This window comes from Triticum dicoccoides, chromosome 7A (assembly GCF_002162155.2).
Source record: "Triticum dicoccoides isolate Atlit2015 ecotype Zavitan chromosome 7A, WEW_v2.0, whole genome shotgun sequence".
Classification (NCBI taxonomy): Eukaryota; Viridiplantae; Streptophyta; class Magnoliopsida; order Poales; family Poaceae; genus Triticum; species Triticum dicoccoides.
The window spans coordinates 157,380,206-157,388,769 of NC_041392.1; positions in this window are offsets into that span (position 1 = coordinate 157,380,206).

Consider the following 8,564-nt stretch of genomic DNA (forward strand, 5'->3'; position numbering starts at 1 on the left):
ACACACACACACACAACCTAGCAAAAACAAACTAACAACCGAAGTATATCCTATTTGATGCTTAAGGCACCGAATATCCCCCTTTTAAACTGACAGGTTTGACCATGTAGATGGGTTCTCTTTGGTTTTGGCAACTTTAAACAAGGTTCCTTTGATTTTCTCGCCATGTTTTCTCAATTTCCTTTTCCAGTGTTTCCCCAGGAAATACTTGGTTTAGTTTTTTGTTTATTTAAAAAAACATAAAGATTTTTATTATTTATGCACATTTTACTTGATTATAATTTCCAAATTTGTGAATAATTTATTAAAATTTACCAGCACTGTTTTGAAATTTATGCACATTTTACCAATTCATGAATATTTCTTAAAATTTTGAATACTTATAAATTTTCAAATATTTTGACTTTTTAATCCATGAATATTTTTCAAGTTCGAGAACACTTTTTAATGCATGGACATTTTTTGATTTCACACATCCATACAAAACTAATCCCAAAAATCAGGTTATTTTCCTGAGCAACAGCAGAGGAATGAGCGAAAAAAAAGCAAGCCGACCAGCAAGCGATCAAGGCTTCATTAACTGCGGCCCAGTATGCGTCATAAAGGAACTTTGGCGCCTAGGGGGCAAAATAGTAGCCGATTTCCTATTTGCCGCCCGTTGCGGCAAATTGTCCAGGTAACACTCCAATATCCAGCAAATATGGCCGGCCCATTAAGTACCTGTACGCAAGCTTTCCGTTTCCGGTTTTGGGCAAGTTCTACAGGTTCCAAGCTGGTTTTTTCCGGTTTGGTTACCTTCTACTCCCACCGTTCCAGAATAGATGAGTCAACTTTGCAAAATAGATGAGTCAACTTTGTATTAACTTTAGTATAAAGTTGAGTCATCTATTTTGGAACGGAGGGAGTAGAAGGTTCCAGAACCGTTTTTATTTCCTTTTGTGTTTCTCTTTCATTCTTCCATTTCTTTTTCCTGTTTTAATTTTATTTTCTTTTCTCTTTTTTATTTTTTAATTTTTGATTTATTTTTCAACAAATGTTCAGAATTTATAACATATTCGTATTCTACAAAAACTGTTCATTTTTTCATAAAATGTTACGGTTTTTCCAAAAACAAATTCACAAATTAGAACAATGTTCAGAATTTTTCAAAAAATATCCGCGTGTTTGGAAAAATATTCGAAAACATTTAGAATTTCAAATTTCCAAAGAAGATCACATTTGAAATGTTGAAAAATTCAGAAAATATTCACTAATTTGAAAAAATGTTCCCATTTCCAAATTTTGTTCACAAATTCAAAAACAAAATCATGTTTCCAAAATATGTTCGCAAATTCAGAAAATGTTAGGGAATGTCATAAAATGTTCGCATTTTCTGAAAACTGAAACATTTTTTGTGTTTTTGTAAAACAATGTTCAGGCTTTTTAAAAATTGTCCAGAATTTATAAAAAAATGTTCCCGCTTACAAGTTTTGTTCATAATTTCAAAATATGCTCTCTTTAAAAAAATCATATATTCAATAGAATTTTTAACATGTTTTAAATTTATTTGCAAATTCAAACCTTGTTCACATTTTTCAATAGAGTATCTTGTTTGTCAAGAATTGTTCGGGATTAAAAATACTCAGAATTTCCAGGAAATGTTGTGAAAAACATCAAATAATATTCTGATCTTCCGCTGCTATTAATTCTTAATTCTCGCGTCTGGTTGGTCACATGTCGTTAGATGCTCGTGTGGCTAGCTACCTGACTCCATAATTCCTGCAGAGGGCGCCCCACTTTTTGCTTTTTTTCCCACCTGTCATCCGCGGTTGCTACTTCATGGGCCGGCCTAGCCGGGGATTCCCCTTGTGCGAAACGCAGTATATTTACTGCAGTAAGCGGCGCATAGGAGGTCCCGAATAGTAGCTCCCAGCAGCCCAGGTATTTTCCAAATTAATGAGATTTGTGGGCTGGCAAATTCTCCGAGCCGATACCATCAGGACAACCTAGGTGTTTTGCAAACGAAAAGCTCAAGTCCACCATATTGTTGAACTTAGACATGCTCTCTCGGTCGGGGGCTCCTATTGGGCGCTTCAGGCGCCAGGGAAGCCCCCTGGTGCCCACACGCTGGTGCTAGTGGGCCAGCCCATGTACATGTCCACATTTGCGAAAAAACAGGAAAAATCACAAAAAATGAAAAAAAAATCTAGAACTCAAATAATTTCATGGATTTTGAAAAAAATCATCAATTTGAAAAAGGTTCATCGATTTTGAAACTCATCAATTTTGAAAAAAATGTTGAATTTAAAAGTTCATCAATTTTGAAAAAAAAAATATTCATCAAATTTGAATATAGTTCCTCAAATTTGAAAAGTTCATCGAAATTGAAAAAATGTTCATGGTTTTGCAAAAAAGTGCACAAACTTGCCAAAAGATTCATTTGTTTAAAAAAAATCTAGTTTCAAATTAAAGTTCATCGATTTGAAGAAAAAAAATACATGTATTTGCAAACAATTCATCGAACCAGGTAGAAGAAAAAGGAAAAGACAAAAAACAAAAAAGGAAAAAAGGAAAGCAAAAAAAAGGAAAAAGGATGAGAAGGAAAAATTTGAATCATATCATATCTTGCTGGTGGCGTGCTGGTTACACCAGCGTAATATACGGGAGGTGCTGGTTCGAATCTCAATTGGTGCGTTCAACACAGCTAGATGGACTGGCCAGCGCGTCTCGAACAAGAAAGAAGGCATACTAAGATGTGCGTTGTACCACAGTATATGACACAATTTGCCGCAAAAATATTGACTATGATATAGCTCAAAATTTCAAAAAAATTAAAAGAAACAAATCATAGTTTTGGAAAAAAAAATGTTTGCAATGGTTTTTTAAAAAATTGCAACTTTGAAAAATGCTGGCGAAATTGAAAACTGTACACAAATCTTTCCTGCTTATAAAGATTAGAGTTGGTGGTGAGTTCATATGTTGAACCAACAACCTTCACCAATAAAAAAATGCACCCTTACACATATGTGGTACTAACAACCTTTCAGAGGCATAAATAAACAAATGCACTATACTCATATGAGTGACCTAAAATAAATAAACAAATACGCTACAAATTTCATGTGAGATGAACTCTTGAAGAATACACAAATGAAGAAAAATGCAAAAATGTGACTCCAACTCAAAAATATACTCTTATTTTCAGTTTCTCTTTTCAATCAAGCTCTTCCAATTCTATATCACAAAACAAAAGAGTGAACAAATTGTAATTCCAAACCGACAGTAAACCTTGCCCTTCTACTATGTGCAGTCAACTTACTTTACTTAGTTGGGTGCAGCCAACTTACAAATGCCTATGTTTCAACATTCAAAATGTTGTGTCTTGCAAAGAACCTACTATGAACGCTTAAGATTCTTTAATGTCTTTTGTAATATTCTCACTATATTTAGCCATGAATCACGTGGAAAGGTCACATGACATCAACATATTTTGACGACTTTCTAAGCCAATGACCTAAGGCATCTTCAAGGCGGACCCGGAGACATTCCGCAACCGTTCGGACCGTGCTATCCCGCACCACGGAAGCCATCCAACGCCGACCTGTACCGGTCCGCGGGGTGGTCCGGACGCGATCCGTAAATTGGAGACAAAAGTGTGGGAGGTTTGCGGGGTCCGGGCACTCGAAACGTAGGACTTTGACACCCCCGACCAACGCAACCCCCTCCCTCCCGACCCCATTTCCTTCCACTCCGCTCATTCTTCCCCTTGCTTTGCATCCGCATCTTTCACCTTCGTCGGCGCTACTATTCGTCTACGGCCGCCATAGAGGTATTGTCGAACGTCCGCAACCAGCACCAACGCGCTCGCTCGCCATTCCGACAAAGTTTTCCGCCCTGGAGCCGTTTGTACCAAGGTACACTCCGGCCCCTGTCGACGACCTCCATGGCGGACACCGGCCGCCAGGTGTTTGGTCAAATGTCATTGAGCTTATTTTCAAATGCTATGTCGTTTTTTAGAGTACGTAGGATGGTGAGCTACTCGACCATGGAGGGTGAGTCGTTGTGCAATGCATGGCTGGTTGTATCCGCGGATTTCATAGGGAGGACCAAAGGACCGCCCTTATGGGAGCAAGTGCATGAAAAATTTCACGCAGGAAAGCACATTACACTCTATGACATGTACAACATTCAACGACGCAAGAGGTCGTTGTCGTATCGCTGGCACGCTATCCAAGTCAGGTCATCAAGTTTTGCAACTTGGTTAGTCAGCTCGGAGCAAGGTGACCATTGCACGCAGACATGGAGGAGATGGTAAGTTTAACTTCCTCTTGCTCAACTTGTTGATTGATTCATTCACTCCATGTTGGTCTACACATTATATGTAGCCCGCACGTGCCGTCGTTGTGTACCACATGTCAGAGGGACAGCCATTTACGTGCATACACTGTTGGATGAAGCTGAAGTGGAAGTATGTGTGAGAGGATATGATCCGTTCATGAAAAGTTTGTTGGACATCCGGGATCTAGTCGAATTTGAGACCTTGTTGTACTAGACTTATTTTGCATGTTATGTGCTATTTTCTATCCGAACTTTAATGAATATCGGTCGGTTTGCATGAATTTCGTCTGCTTTGTTAAAATACGGTTTGAAATGTACGCGGCTAGCGTTGGATGGCTGCCTCCCGCATCTGTGTCCGCGGACGGATGTGGGGGTATATTTGCAGGTTGCCGTTGGAGATGCCCTAACTCCTCGTATTTTACAGTTTCGTAGCAAAGCATGGGCATTGTGCTAGTATTTAAAAATATTAGAGAATAAAAGAAATCACAAACTAGAAAACATATTCTTGAATATGAAAAATATTAGAGAATTAAAATAATGTTCATAATTCAAAACAAATTGAGAATATGGAAATTTTTATCATATTAAAAAATGCTCAGGAACTCAAAAAGTGTTTAAAAAATCAAAAGGTAATCATGAATTATCATTTTTAAAATTCAAACAATTTTCAATATTTTGAAATATTTCATGAATTTGAAAAACAAATAATGAGTTTAAAACTCATTCAAAAATTTGTAAAAATGTTCACAAATTTGAAAATGCTTGGGGATTAGAAAGAAGTGTTCACAAATCTAGGTAAAAACTTACGGAGTTTGAAAAAAATATTCACAAACTCAAGTGTTCGCAAATTTGGAAAACATTCATGAACTCAATTTTTTTTGAATTTAAATAAAAATCATGGATTCGAAACATGTTCAAGAATTTGAAAAAATATTATGAACTCATAAAAAAATGTTCACGAACTGTAAAACTGTTGGCAAGTCAAAGAAATGTTCTTGAATTTTAAATAAAATGTTCACGAGTTTTACAAATGTTAGTGAACTTGAATAAATATTTACGCACTCTGCAAATCTCTGGGAAGTCAAAATATATTCGTGATTTTTAAAAAGTATACGCTGATATAAAATATATTGACAAATATGAAGGATGACCAGAGATTTAGAAAAAAATTACTAATCTTCTCATTTTTTTTACTAATTTGAAGTAAAATGTTCAACATATTAAAAATTGACCCTGTATGGAGATATGCCTGTTGCTTATTAAAAAATATACATCAGATAGATATAAAATTTTCATGTGTTTTAGAAATAAGCTAGAAAAGAAAAATTAAAAGTGAAAACGGAAACAAGAAAATAGTGAAATAAGAAAATAATAAATAAATAGAAAAAATCTAAAGGGTATTGAAAGTTTAAAAGAAACACAAAAAGGGGATATAAAAAGATAAAGAAACAATGAAAACGGAAACCTAAATAAAAAAATGATCTTAGACGCTAGACCATTCCTGGAACGACAGCATAAGTTTCCACAAAAAAAACAGCATAAGTTTCCACAAAAAAAGGCTTAAGTTTGCCAAGGGAACGCACACGATCTTTTTGTTTTGTTTAGGCCCCTCCTAGCGCTCCACTTTGTACATGTGCTAAGGCTGTTATGTAGGCAGCAAAGATGATGTGGCAAGGTAATTAAGATGAGAGAGATGAGTGTGGTGACCCCAGAAAGAAACAATGCCAAACACGAGAATCTAGGGAAAACACTTAAATGAAAGAAGCCCACCAATGAATGAATAGCTTTAGTTGCTAGATCATTAAGTAAAAAATACTTAGCTACAACAAGTTAAGCATATTTGCATTGGGGACTTTAGTTGCTTAGCTCGTTGACGTGCTTAGCACCTTGGAGGAGGTCTTACTCAGCCTGCCTAGAAACCATTGCTTATTACAAGCTATACATATCATTTCTGGTACCTATTGGCTACAGCTTTCTTTTTGCTGCGGAAGTCGGCAGTCCTACAGCTTAGACTTACTTTATTCTCTTATACATAGCTTGTGCGGTGTATAAAGTGAGTATAACAAGGACATCGTGCTCGCTCATATCTAACGCAAACAACCAGAATCGAGTTCCATCACACAAAGCTCAGTTTTCGGACGATACTTGCATACCCAAACAAGCATCACTCTTTGGAATCTCCCTCCTTTGTATCCCAAAAGGAGGAGCTCCCCGTACTATAAACAGACCCTTGCACGTCAATTTTGCACAAAGCGTCACAGACATGCATCTCACTACACTAGTTTCTAACCTACTCCCATAATATATGCTGTTTTAGCAGTTTTTTTAGCTGAAACCTTAAAATATGTATAAATATAGGTAAATCAAAAACCAAAAAATTAACCAATCTCTGCTCTAGGAAACATAAAGAAATTTAAAGATGTTGTTCAGACCAGATCCTGATACTATCAACAGTTCAGTTTAAGCTGCTAAAATGGCATATATTATGGTACAGAAGGAGTAAATAATTGAATAGGCACCATCACCATGCCATGCATGGCTCATTCTTCTCACCAATTATTCAAGCCAGTGATTCGAGCTCATAGAAGAACTGAAGAAGCAACAAGCCTTGCATTAGAAAAATCAATATGTATATGGTTTATATGAGATCACCTGAACATAAGATACAACCAGATAATGAGCAACTGAACTCACAGATAAAATAGCCCCAAACAAATGAGAGATTACACCAGTGACATACGCCTTAATATTCTTGCCGAAGTTGTAGTCGATCTCGTCTTTATTGTGCCACCATAGCTTTCGCCAACAATGGAAAACATAGGAAATTCATCCACTTAAGTACTTACAAGGCATGTAAAAGAACTAAACTCATTTAATCGGCGCAATACTACACCACCACGTAAGACGGAGATTCGCAAATGGGCCAAGCATATTGGCAATGGCACCAGCCTGTTCCGGGCAAGCAGTCGGTCCATATCGTGAGACCATGCCGATGATCTTCCTCACAAAATCTCGGAAGAAAAGGTTGTTGAACAAGACGATGTTTTCCCGGACCATGCCTATTGAACATTCCACAATGAGTCTCTGGTTCGCTGCGAACGTGTCCCTGTGCATGATCTCCTTGCACATGGAGGCATGAAATAAACTAGACACCCAATGGCGGCGTTGTTCAACCTACTTCCTAATGTCACGCCGATGATAATCTATTTGGCCGCGTTCCCAAGCATGCTGGACCCCGACACGGGCGGCCGCTCGACCGACACAAGCACGGTCGTAGGCTCCTCCTCCATCAGCCTGTCATCGTCTGTCTCGTCCTCCATGGGCTTAGACTCCTCCACCTCCTCCTCCTCCACGGGCTGGACCTTCTCCCACCGACGACATAGATCAATCCAGACGAGAAAAAAAACATCGCCGTTGGGAATGGGCAAGGGCCCTCCGGAGCGAGACCTGCAAAGCGAAGGGAGAGGGCAGTGAGAGTGCGCTAGGTCTGAATTGTGCGTAAAACAATAAACTTATAGAAAAATGTAACCGTCGCAAAAAAAAAAAACTATAACGCCCAAGACACAAGAAAAAGACTGTAACACCCAAGACACACCGATGCCACGACAAAGGCAAACCGACATAACGGCTTCAACAAAAGAGCTGGGTAGCCAGGACGCCTGGGCGTCCCCCTAGGCAGCCCAACTAGCCGAACGGTGAACAACCAGATAGCCGGAATGACCCTCCACACAATCGGCTGGGACCACCATGCGGACGCGCGAGCCCGGCTCACACAGAACAACGCCTGGCCAGACGACACAACAGACGGTGCTTGGCTCGCGTGGGCAAAGCAAATCGTCATGGACCGAAGCCACCACATGACCAGGCTCGTGTGCATCCTGGTCGCCTCGGCCGACGCTGCGACCGCGACGCATGCCCCGCCTATTATGACTAGACCAACCTGACACAGAGTGTACACGCCGGCAAGGGGGCCCTGTTGGGCAGTCGCGCGCGGGAGAACGAGACAGACCTCGCTTGTTGGGGCGACAACCACTGCCCCATGACGGTGGCCCCGGGCGTGCCCCCACGCCCCCCCCCTCCCCCCGTCATGGACCATCTGGGTCTGAGCTGTTCGGGCAGATCGAACGGCTCGAAAAGGCCCTGGGTAACCTCCGCGGCACGCCAGCCAAAAACAGATGGTATGGAGGCTCTCTCAGCCCGCGAGACACGACCGAACCAACTCGGCGCGGGGCCAGCTGGACCGTCGC